Source organism: Ascaphus truei, chromosome 2, assembly GCF_040206685.1.
Source record: "Ascaphus truei isolate aAscTru1 chromosome 2, aAscTru1.hap1, whole genome shotgun sequence".
Lineage (NCBI taxonomy): Eukaryota > Metazoa > Chordata > Amphibia > Anura > Ascaphidae > Ascaphus > Ascaphus truei.
The window spans coordinates 98866205-98879769 of NC_134484.1; positions in this window are offsets into that span (position 1 = coordinate 98866205).

Consider the following 13565-nt stretch of genomic DNA (forward strand, 5'->3'; position numbering starts at 1 on the left):
GAACTATGCTCAGCAATGTTAGACTGAGAGAGCTGGTATTTGTTGGACAGCTGGGCGAATGAGATAGAGGGAGGAGTTGAGGCGCTGCCTCCGCGGGGGCAGAGATTGGCTGCAAGGTGCCGGGGACAGGGGTTAGAGACTTGCCTCGCAGCTGGGGAGCGGTACACGACATCAAGTCACTTTTTACCACATTGCCTACACATGAAGTATTTGCACCAATCTTCTGATGCATGATGACCAGGCTTCCCATAGAAGTAACATTCTTGACTCTCTGCCGCCTTATTACTTTACTATGCTGATGCATTGTGTACTCTATTTGATGTACTCGGTTGCTGAGCTTCTTGTACTGCCAGTTACATGGAAAATGCAATCTCTATGGCCTTCTGCAGAGTGAGGGTTGCCTCTATCAATAGGTGCTTCTGTATTAACTCACTACCGAGACCACAGACCAGCCGGTCACGAAGAGTGTCATATAGCATAACATTAAATTCATAGGCGTCTTGTAACAGGGACTTATCCCTGTTTAAATAAAACAGCCTCAGAGCTCTGAGAATCCAGCAGGGAGATAGTTAATTGCAGCCACTCAATTAACGTCTCCACCTGGAGTAATGAGAGCTCTGTAAAAAGCTTCATGTGAGACACAGCAGAGAGATTCCTTAGCTCACATTTGGTCTGATAGAAGGAGAGCAGAGAAGCCTACACACAGATACTGTCTTGAGCACAAAGGCTGTGCTGAGATCAAGACACCCACACACCCAGAGACCTATATTTCCTGGACACAGAGGATCCAAGAACCTGCCAGAAACTGACATGTAGGGCCATCTGCTTAAGGTACCTCCTGAGACTTTGGGTTGATAGGCTGGTAATGGGAATATCCCCCCAGTCCTGCAGGCTCTGGGGAAGTAAGTTAGCCCTTACAAAGGGATAGGGGTTTGCTATTTTGTTGTTTTGAATGTTTCTTACCTTTACTGTATTCACCCCAATCCTACCCCACACCATCTCTTGACCCATGATGCAATTTTCCTCAACAGCCGATAAGTCCACGTTCCTCTGTTGATTGAAGAGATGTCTCCGGTAAGCTCTTTCCTTCTTTCTTTTCTTCTGTCTTCTCTGCTATATAATCCAAAAGGTGCCCGTCATCTTCTTGGGCTCATATGAGATGGGACAGGCCTTATATAAGGCCTGTGATGTCACATTTGTGTGTCAAATGGTACACCCCCAATCCAATTGTTTTTTAAGGATGTGACATCATCAAAAAGGGAGGGAAGCCAGCCAATCAGGTAGTATATGCTTCCCTTCCTTTAAGATGATGTCACTTCAGCAAAAAAACAAAACAGCAGCCACCCCATGGTCACCAACCAATCGGATTGGTAGATATACCATGTGATGCTTGCCTTTTTGTTCCTCTTGGTTCCCTTTGCGTCACCTAAATCTCTCTGCTGTCACTAGTGGGTTTGGGCAAAAGTGCACCTCCTGAACTTTCACAATGTCGTCATTTATGTATGTATGTCTATCTTTATACTGTATGTACATAGCGCTTTACATCAGTAATACACATGGCATAATAATATAACACATAATGAGAATAAGCGCTTCAGACATAAAAGTACCAATAAGAAAAGAAGTCCCTGCCCTGAAGAGCTTACAATCATAAGGTTTTGTGCCTGGATTGTCAGTTTGCACCAAACGTCTCGACAAACGGAAGATTTGAACTCCTGCCACACTTAAGAATGTTGCACCTTCTTACCACCTGCAATTCCATTTCCAGATACAAAAAAATAAAAGTGCTATGTTGGAGCTCCACTGCTTAACAGTTTCATAAAAATGCCCCATTATTCTGGTGACGCATGATGTATACATACATAGTACATAAGCAAAGAACAAAGAAGCCCAATGCACATAGAGTATATAATGACAAATGATTTGATTACATTTTATATGTTTTCCTTCTCATAAGCATGCGCCACTTAGTTCATTTTTTTGCCCAAAACATGTTAAGCTTTCAACCACATCCAGGTAGAATTTTTCATCAGGTACCTATACTACAAATTTTAGACGGTGTCCTTTGCATTTCTTCCACTGCATAGAGAAGAGGAAATAAAACAATGATATAGTTAGTATCATGGGATACTTGACAAGGAGTTAACATTTAGCAGCACTACTGTATATGAGCTACGTGTAATCTTAGCAAGCTCAAAACCCAATCCCACAGTATTATGTATTTATATATTTAATTATGTCAACCTAAGCGCTACTGGGAAAGTGACCTTTGTTGTATATTTGAGGTCACTTTCCCAGTAGCACTCAAGTTGGTACAATTAAAAATATAAATATATACTGCCGTGGGATTGGGTTTTGATCTTGCCAAGAGAGAGTGTGTGTGTGTATTTATATATGTATATATGTACGCATATATGTATGTAACGGATTTTCTGACCTGGCTGACCCACCCAATCTCACATTGGCCCCTGTGGTCTAACCAGTCCCCCATTACTTGGTCGTGTTTGGTGGTGCACCTGTTGGCAACAGGACTCCTGAGTCTCCTGCATGATGTTGTGTGGGGATTGCCAACCCAGACAGGCAGCTGAGGTAGTGTACTTGAGTCCTACCTATATCCAGTGCAGCGCCTCCACCTCATCAGGAGCCCTGCAGCCATGACGTCATCCTTCCGGACGGGCGCAAGGAGGGGAGTTCTGATTACAGTCACCGAGCAGTGGGAGCCAGCCGAATACCCAAGGGAGGCGGTGAGCAGTTCAGAAAAACCTCCATTTTTCACCATTTGTGTGATACATGCATGATTTTAATTGACCTATTGTAAGTGCGCATTTTTAAACTTTCGTTTTATAAAGATTTATGTACCATATTGATGGCACTATGTAGTCTTCTCTCTCATCTTGCATATAACACGTGTATTGCTGACTGAGTGTTTAAAGAGGGGTCCTGACTACCACGATCTATATGGGTGGCAACCCAATTTGCCAACTGCCTTTGATTTGCTGACGTCCTGTGAGTAGATTAATCATATGAGCCAAGACACTGTCTTACAATTCTCTGCAAGTCCAGCATTTGCAGAATTTTCTGCAATTAGTCCACGCGGTCTCCCAGGGAAGCGGGAGCCGCCATTTTGGGTTGCACTGTCAGTCTCTTCAATGATTGAGGTAGCGTTCATCTGTTTGTATGCCGACTGACAGTCACTCTCATAATGTTCTCCACAAATCACAGTAATGTCCTCCTCAGTGTCCTCAGGGGTAGTACCCCTAGGTCCCAGGCAGGACCAAAACGGCACGGCCACAGCTTCCGCGCCACTCCACAACAGTCTTGCAAAAGTTCCTTCTGCCGCTTGCTCTTCAGCGGGACGCACACCACATGCGCTCCCTCCATCTGCCTCCGTCCGCCATTTTGGACTTTCCGCACCGCGCGGATTCTCTATTCTTGCGGTCGCCATAGATGTATTGTATTTGTGATTATTGTACATGGAGCTCCTCTCTGCGGGGCAGCCACCACACCGGTACAATAAAGATTGCCTTGATGCACCACCTTGTGTCCCTAATGTAGGTCTGACTCGTGTTGCACTACCTCAGGCTAGGCTCACTCTCTCTGTAAAAACAAAAAACAAAACTGTGCGCTACTACCTAACTACCTATAAAGTTTAAATGTATAAATATATACAGTGCAGTGACTATACCATCAATAGTGATAAAAAATTTATAAAAAATTAAACCACAACTCCCACAGTGAGATAATTATACATTAAATAATAAATGCCACATAACCGTGTTGGGGATAAGGGCGTCTGCAGCTGTAAACGCAGGGGTGGCTCAGCACCCCACACACACTAAGAGAATGGAAACAAAAGAAAACAGCGCACAACGCCAAATAGTGAAGCAAATTCAACAATATATTATAGAATTAAAAAGGGGGTAATATTTCTGCGTACATGAAAAAAGTTGGTAAAAGGCATGTAGTGTGTATCACACTGTTTACCACTCGGCAGCTGTTAACTGTAGAATCGGGTGCTTGCTTCCCTCTGCTGATGCAGCTCAGTTGATTCTGGGGCAGGACGTCAGTCTTTTCACTCCCAAGGGGATTTCCCTTCATGCAGCCAGGTTCAGCAGCTGGTACTGGGGCTCGGTGAAATCGCTCCTGCTTCCTGGCCGATATGAAGCTGCTCCTGTACCTCGGCAGGTGTATCCTCTGCACAGAGGTTAAAACGCAGCTTCCCTGAAGAAGTAGTTAATTCTACGAAACTAGTTGGATGTAACATTCTATTGCCTTATATCTGCTTACATTGGCCTTTGTCCATGTATTGGCCTGTCCTGTTTTTATTTCATCCTGTGTGCTGTTTTGGACACTTGTGAGAGACTTTGTAAGACTGTTCAAACTTCCCTATTGAATCCACCACTGCTGTGTAGACAGTGACGTCATTACACAGCGTCCCGCAACGGAGCGGCATCGTGGCATGCTGAGGGCACCCCAGCAAGCTGCGTTTTAACCTCTGTGCAGAGGATACACCTGCTGAGGTACAGGAGCAGCTTCATATCGGCCAGGAAGCAGGAACGATTTCACCGAGCCCCAGTACCAGCTGCTGAACCTGGCTGCATGAAGGGAAATCCCCTTGGGAGTGAAAAGACTGACGTCCTGCCCCAGAATCAACTGAGCTGCATCAGCAGAGGGAAGCAAGCACCCGATTCTACAGTTAAAAGCTGCCGAGTGGTAAACAGTGTGATACACACTACATGCCTTTTACCAACTTTTTTCATGTACGCAGATATATTACCCCCTTTTTAATTCTATAATATATTGTTGAATTTGCTTCACTATTTGGCGTTGTGCGCTGTTTTCTTTTGTTTCCATTCACTCTCTCTGTGTCTGCTGTATCTCCTTCCTCCCAGTCTGTGCTCCCTTTGGTAAGTGGTCTGGAATGGGCTAGAGTACTCTGGCTCTTCCATGCAGTACTTGGGCGTCTACCTACTGTTGGCTAGCCTAGCGCAGACCCTCTCCAGAATTCCTGACCACGTTAACAGGCTATCCCTTTAGGCATCCTACCAACAAGCACTGCCTCAAGGTGACTAGGACAGCTATAGCCCGGCTCCAAAACCCCAACTCCTTTCAGGCCCCTAGGTCGTCCCTGCGAACTGACAAACTCCATCAGCCCCCTGACAACCCCTAGGTCCGTCCCAACGCAGCACAAAGTGGCAGCAGACACTCTCCCTGTTTCCCAGTGTGCCTAGCAAAAGCCTGTCCTGTTGACAGGTATCTCAGAAGCGCCTCCAAATGTAATGGATTTTTTGACCTGGCTGACCCACCCAATCTCACATTGGCCCCTGTGGTCTAACCAGTCCCCCATTACATGGTCATGTCTGGTGGTGCACCTGTTGGCAACAGGACTCCTGAGTCCCCCGCATGATGTGGTGTGGGGATTGCCAACCCAGACAGGCAGCTGAGGTAGTGTACTTGAGTCCTACCTATATCCAGTGCAGCGCCTCCACCTCATCAGGATCCCTACATCTGCAGGGGGATGATTCTGACGAGGAACTCCTCTGTGGTGCCATCCTCGGTAGAGTAATCCCAGACTCACACACGAAGATATGTTTGAACAAGGTCATTCTTTATTGTTTGCTTGATGTGGGCTAGCTGCCCCTCGCAGTAGTCACTTAGCCGCACATTAAGCCGTGTACTCCCTTCAAAGGTACACCCTCCCAATGGAGTAGGATCCCCTCTCCCCTCAAGGAGATCACCCCTGTGCCAGGTCCCTGGACACAGTATGGCGTATACAGCTTGAGGCTGAATGAATATAATAAGGCCACTAGTTACAGCACTAGTGGGCCTCCTGCTCCCAGGTCTCAACGCAGACTGCTCCTTACTCCAACACACTAACTTTTAACAGTGCAGTGCCTTATATCTCCAGGGGGCGGGCACATCTCTGATGTCACTAATGGTGGACTCAGAGTATGTAGCCACTCCCATCCACACATAGGGCACCTCACCAGGGTGTGAGGGCAAACCTCCATGATTACTGCTGGCATCCCTGTAACTTACCAGGCCTTACTGCCAGCAGGAGAGATGACTGCAGTCCATTTTACAGCATGGCTACATGTATATATTTGCGCTTTTCCTAATTTTCTACACATCCAGGTTGTTCCTGGAAGAGCTGCCTTCCTCCCCAGCTATACGCATTTAAGGTTACAGTTTACTCATGTTAGCAATAAATGTTGATTTTATTAACATATACACCTTGAGCGCTGTTTTTTTGTGCATGTATATGTTATGTATATATATATATATATATATATATATATATATATATATATATATATATATGAGAGAAAAAAAGAAAAAGAATCCCACCAAAAGCACTCTAGCAATAATAAATAATGATAGGATTTAGTCAATGAAAAAACACATGGATTATACAATATTAAAACAGTCCCGTCGGAACCCCGAAAACATGGATTCTTGTTAATGCACAAAAATGTATTAAAGTATAGTGCATACTGCAATGGATAATAGTATGCAAGTTAAATAACACCAGAAAATGTAAATAACCTACTCATATAACCCAAGACCGGCCGGTCAAAAAAGGAGGGTTAGTAAAAATTGGACACTGAATCTATCAGTGTAGATAATACCACTCAACAACAAAATAGAATGTGTGTGACAAAGCAAGGGGTAGCGAAACGTACATCGGGGCTGTGTTTGTACTCCCCTGGAACCCCCCAACCTGGCTCAGGACTTTCAGTGGATACTGACTTCCACAACTCTGTTATCACTCCATCTCCTCTACAGGACCTTTATACCTATCATCCAGTGGTGACTATTGTACTTATACAGCATGGTTCTTGTATTGTGTTTATTTCACACACATTCTATTTTGTTGCTGGTTGTTGAGTGGTATTATTTATGTGTGTGTGTATATATATATATATATACACACAGTGGTTGACAAATCACCCAAAAATCTACTTGCCAAACTAAAAAATCTACTCGCCACATAGCCCCGCCCCAGCCCACCATTAGCCCCGCCCCCAGCCTGCCATTAGCCCCACACCCAGCCCTGTAAAAAAAAAAATGAGTAAATTCCTAGTAACAACAACATTCGTTTTTGGCCTAACAGTTTATTTATTGTATTACATTTATACTTTACTACAATTAGTCCTTGTTACATAATTACGTGTGTGTGTATTTGTGTAAATGTCGGATCTAGAAAAAAAAGACAGATGTGAATGACTAGTTTCCTGAACCCCTTAACCATTGCCTGGACGCCCCCGCTTCACAATATCTAAAGCAGCAATCCCGCCTGGGATCTTACCTGATCCGCAGTACCTCAATGCCCAGCTATCCTCATTCCCGCAAAGTTATACATTGGAGGGGAGGTGTTCCCTACCTGTCTTCTGGGTTAGGGGGGATTCCGATGTCTCCCGTGTGAAGCTCGAGAGTTAGATCTGGAAGAACGCAGTATAGGTTATTTCGGTGTAGGTGTAACGCCTGTATGCCCGCAGACCTAGCCAGTCCCCAGTACTGAGGTGGGTAAGGGTATAACATGCACCCACAGCAGTGAGGGCGTGCCCGGAGTGTGGTAATGCGTGGCCGGGCCTGGTAAGAAAGGGTTAACGTATACTTGCTGAGTCCGGGGTGCCAGAGATCGGAGAGTAATGTCCGTGTGCCAGAGTTCAAGGGTTGGAGATAGCAGCGTAGTGATGTCCGTAAGCCAGGGTTCAAGGGTTGGAGAAAGCAGCGTAGTGATGTCCGTAAGCCTGAGTCCAAGGGCAGGAGAAGGTAGAGTAGTCAAATCCAAAGCAGTACACGAGTTCAAACCAAGGGAATCCAAACAGGGGCAGGGACAGGAACCAGCGCGGAAATAGACAAGGGAGCTAGGCATAGACACTGCACACACAGGAGCTCCAGGAAAGCTATGCAGAGCAATGACTAAGAGGACAGAGAGGGGTTATAAAGGAAGGTTGACCAATAGGGAAGAGAGGTGGAGCTGAGGCTTGAGTGAAAGTTTGCAGGGATAGGTCTGAGAGAGCAGGGGAGGAGACAGGGAAATAATCAAGAGAGATAGCTTGTAAGCCACGGGGGGCGGAGCTAGAGTTTAGGGACAGCAAATAACTGGAGCGGGTGCGCGCGCCTTCTGTAAGTGTGTTATGCGCGTGCACCGCGCGTGTCACAGGGCGCGAGGGGTGCACCGCCAGGGGACGCTCGGCAACGGAGGCAGAAGGGAAGAAGAGGCGGAGGAGCCAGGTAATGTATGGGCTAGGGAGACAGGCGTACACCGAGGGGTGCTGGTACCGCGGAGGGTAGCGAGTGACCGGGAACGTGCGCGTGCAGTGCGGGAGCCGCGCACGTGACCCGAATGCGCGGCAGGGTATGCAAACCGCGCCGCGGAGGAACGGGCGTGAGAGGAGGAAGGGAGAGAGTGATAACGCAGGAAAGAGGGGTGATTGGAAGTCGTGGGAACTGAGGTGACGGGGACACGCTGGGAAGCGTGAGTCCCCCGATCCATTACAGTATCCCCCCCTTGAGGATCGGACTCCGGACGATCCTCCCAAGGTTTATGAGGGAACTTCCGACGAAACTGCCTAAGGAGCATTGGAGCATGAATGTGGTGAGTCGGTATCCAAGAAAGTTAATTCGGCCCATATCCCTTCCAATGAACAATGAATTGCAATCTGCCTCTGGACCAACGAGAATTGAGTATGGAGTGAACTTCATATTCTTGTTGTCCTTGAATGACGACAGGATTGTGTCTTTGGAGGCGGTCTGGAAAATGGGCTTTTCAGGTTTAAGTAGGGACACATGGAACACCGAGGGAATCCTCATGGTAGAAGGAAGCGCAAGGCGGTAAGCGACCGGATTGATCCTCTCGAGGACCTTAAAAGGGCCCAAGAATCTCAGAGCCAGTTTCTGAGAAGGAGTCTTGAGCCTTATATTTTTAGAGGATAACCAGACTGTCTCCAGGTTTGAATAGTGGGCCCGCTTGACGTCGCCGATCTGCTTTCGTTTTTTGTCTTTGAAGAGCAGTTTGCAAGGTTTTTAGGATCTTTTTCCACAAGTCTTGAAGAGTGGAAACATGAGAATCCGCTGTGGGAACACCAGAGGGGAGGGAGGAGAGGGGAAGACTGCTGGGATGGAATCCAAAATTAATGAAAAAAGGCGACTCTTGCGTAGATTCATTTTTTAACGAGTTAATAGCAAACTCGGCCCAAGGTAATAGATCCACCCAGTTGTCTTGAGATTCGGACACGAAACATCTGAGATACTGATCCAGGGTCTGATTCATTCTTTCCGTCTGACCGTTGGTTTGAGGGTGATAACCCGAGGAAAATAGAACGGAAATCCCAAGTCTCTGGGAAAAAGCACACCAAAACTTAGAAATGAATTGAGAACCTCTGTCAGAAACAATTGAGATAGGTACACCGTGTAATCTGAAAATTTCTTTAGAAAAAATGTCAGACAAAGTAGCTGAATTAGGAAGACCCTTGAGGGGTATAAAGTGTGAATGCTTGGAAAACCCATCTACTACAACGAGAATAGTATTCATCCCTTTAGAATTGGGGAGTTCCACAATAAAGTCCATAGAGATATGTTTCCACGGTTGTTCCGGAATGGGGAGAGGCATGAGAAGTCCAGAGGGTTTGTGATGGGCGGACTTGCTCTGGACACAGACCGGACAGGCACTGGTGAAGTTAAAAATGTCCTTGTTCATCTTAGGCCACCAAAAGGTCAGTTTGATAAGGTTTGCTGTCCTTTTGAAGCCTGGATGACCGGCAGATCTTGAAGAATGCCCCCATAAAAGTATTTTGTGGTGAAAATGTGGAGCTGCATACAAACGTCCCACTGGCACCCTAAATCTTCTGGGGATGTGAACCTGGGGAACCTGTAATTTCATCCAAAATATCAAAGTTATTGGCGGAAATTATACATTTGGCAGGGAGAATTGTCTCTGAGGATTCGTTAGAGTCGTTCTCCATAGAGAACTGGCGAGAGAGAGCTCCAGCCTTGATATTTTTGGTGCCGGGAATATAAGAAATAATATAATTGAATCGGGAGAAGAACAGTGCCCAACGAGCTTGACGGGATCCCAAACGACGAGCCCCCTCAATATACAATAAGTTTTTGTGATCGGTGAGGATGGCTATAGGTTCCTTGGTACCTTCAAGAAGGTGCCTCCATTCCTGGAGAGCCATTTTGATGGCCAGCAGCTCACGGTTACCGACATCGTAATTTCTCTCAGCCAAATAGAACTTCCGAGAAAAGAACCCACACGGATAGAGTTTTTCCTGTGGAGTGGATCTCTGAGAAAGTACTGCACCAGCTCCCACATCAGAGGCATCTACTTCCAACGTAAAGGGAAGGGAAGTATCTGGATGCCATAGGATGGGTGCAGAAACAAAGGCTTTTTTGAGGAATTCAAAGGTTTCTATGGCTTCGGGAGACCAAGTGGTCGGATCAGTACCCTTCTTGGTCAAGGCAGTGATGGGCAGAGCAATGGTAGAGAAGTTACGGATGAACTTCCGGTAGTAATTGGCGAAGTCAAGGAAGCGTTGCACGGCCTTGAGTGAATTCGGCAAGGGCCAGTCGAGTACAGACTTCAATTTCTCGGGATCATGGTAATGCCTTGGTCTGAGATAATATAGCCTAGGAAGGCTTTGGAAGTCTGATGGAAGAGACATTTCTCCATCTTTGCATAGAGGCGATTAGCACGAAGCCTAGAGAGTACCAGTTTGGTATGGCGAATGTGCTCCTCTAAGTCTTTAGAGAAAATGAGGATGTCGTCCAAATATACGATGACGAACGTCCCCAAAACGTCCCGGAAGATATCTTTCATGAACTCCTGGAAAACAGCAGGGGCATTGCACAGGCCGAATGGCATCACCAAATACTCATAATGTCCCGAACGCGTATTAAACGCGTTTTTCCATTCGTCCACGTCTCTTATTCGAATAAGATTGAAGGCTCCTCTTAAATCGAGTTTGGAGAATATAGAGGCTCCTTGTAGACGGTCGAAGAGTTCAGAAATTAAAGGGAGAGGGTATCGGTTTTTAACCGTAATTTTGTTAAGCCCACGGAAGTCGATACAGTGTCTTAAAGAGCCATCCTTCTTCTTCATGAAGAAGAAGCCTGCCCCGGCGGGGGAGGTAGAGTTACGGATGAACCCTTTCACCAGATTCTCCTGAATATAAGACGCCATCGCCTCTGTCTCTGGCACAGATAAGGGGTACGACTTAGACATAGGGAGAATGGTTCCAGGAATTAGGTCAATTGGACAATCGCAGGGGCGATGGGGAGGTAATACCTCAGCTTGTACCTTGTTGAAGACATCTAAATACTCGTGATACACCATCGGCAGAGCAGGAAGGTTAGATGAAGTGGTGTCAAGGCCGGCGAGGAGGAGTTAAAAAGGGGAAGGGTCCTCAGGCGCGTTACTCCACTTGTGTCTCCACGGCGTTTAGGACGCATGAAATTGAAGGGAAGAAAGGGGAACCACAGTGAAAAAACAACACACAGGTTATATGCAATTCACTTCTTAATTTATGGGGAGGGGGGGGAAGGGGTAGACAATAAAAATTCACTTCTAGGAGGAGACACACTCACATCTAGTCTCCAATTCTGATTAGATGATTTCTCCTCTGTGGATGATTGGATGGGGTGGGGATAAGGGGATGCCTCCTGGTATCTTCCTCAAGAAAATAAGAGAGGGAAAAAAAATAGTGCAATACAATTTATTAACAGGTAAGTAAAAGAGATTTAACACTCACAAGCGACCAATATCTATTGGCATAGGAAGGAGATGTCGCCAGACTCCACAGCGCGTCCCTTTCCGGGTTGGGGTGTCTTGTCCTGGCTGGTTCCCTGCTGGCAGGTTCTTTTTGTTTGTGCGTTGAGTTCGGCAGGCTGCAGAAAGGATATCCAGAAGCCCGTGCACAGGCTGGATCCCTCTCCGGCTGTCTTTCCCCTCTGCACACACGATATACAGCTCCTTTGTTCCGCTGCGCATGCGCACACGGCAAGATGCTGGGCCAAATAGCAGGGAAGTCAAACTCCTCACTACGGTGGCTTGCGGTGACCAAAAAACGTCAGACGCGTTTCGCTATTGCTTCCTCAGTGACGTGGACAAGATCAGGGTAGTAGCAGTCTTATATACCTTGCGGCTTCATCATTTTAACTCTAGATGTGCTGGTTTCTGGCAGACCACCTTAGTTGTGCTTCTACAATCAGTTAGGCATGTCTTATCTAGGTTTGCAACAGTTAATACATCTTTGGCAATACATGTGAACACAATAAAATTAACATTTTAATTTTAACACTTTAAAAACTTTTTTAGACTAGTGGCATACTTAAAAATGTCATGCCCCCTGAATAATAAAACAGACTATAAAAGGAAGATGGGATTGAGCTTCTTAGGAGAGAAATGGCTATTCGCAGGGACTTTATCAAGCTTGTATATTTAAAATGTACTTTAAAATATAAATAATTACTTCTATAAAAGTTGCTTTAAAATATTGAATTTGTTAATCTTAGAAGAAGATGAAAAGGGGATGGTGCTGTTAAAAAGCATATCAAAAATGTCTGGGGTGATTACATTCTTTAATTTAAAATGAAGTAGAGTTTGTTTGCTGGTGACAACTATTTAGAGCCCCGTAAAAACTTTTGAGAATGCCATCTGCTTACATATATTACTAGGTAGTTACATATAAACCAGAAAATTGAGTCTTTGGCTCTAGTTCTCAAAAGGCTTCTTAACTTACTCTCAATTATTTTATGTTGGTGATATGATCACTGGCGTAATCTACTTTACATGAGCAGTGTGGGTTAATAATATAATAGATAGATTACCATTAAGGGAGAAATGCAGTCACCTCCATTTCTAGGTTTAACCCTTTCGGTGCCAGGGTCTGGAGGGTGAAGATCCAAAAGGATCTTTTTAATATAATCTCCTCCCCTCCAATCTGGTTTAACTATTTCAATTCCAAATTTTTTTAAGCAAGATGGATTCTGATTGTGTTTAGTTTTATAATGTTTTGAGACACTGTGGGTCTCTAAGCCATTGCATATGTTTCTTATGTGTTCTCCCACTCTCGTTTTTAACTTGCGTATTGTCCTACCTACATATTGCAGATTGCAGCCACACTGTAATACATAAATCACACCTTTACTATCACAGGTAATGTGTGATTTAATGTCGTGGTTTAGGTTGGACATAGTGCAGTTGAAGGAAGTTATTTTGCTATTGGTTGATGTGTTGTTCCTACAGGCCCTACAATTTAGACATTTTTTAAAGCCCTTGGACAACTGATCTAACCAACAGCTTTTGGTCTTTGGTGGCAGAAAACTTGGTACTAATCTCTGCTTAATGTTTGGAGCTTTTGAATAAATAACTGCTGGTTTCTCCCCAATTATTTCTTTTAAAAGGTCATCTTGTTTTAGAATATGCCAGTGTTTTTTTAAAATCCCTTCTATTTGTCTTGAGTTTGTACTATATGTTATTATAAAAGGAATAAAAGTGTCTGGTTGACTATTTATCTTCTTGTCTTTATATACTAGCATATCCTTTCTATCTATCT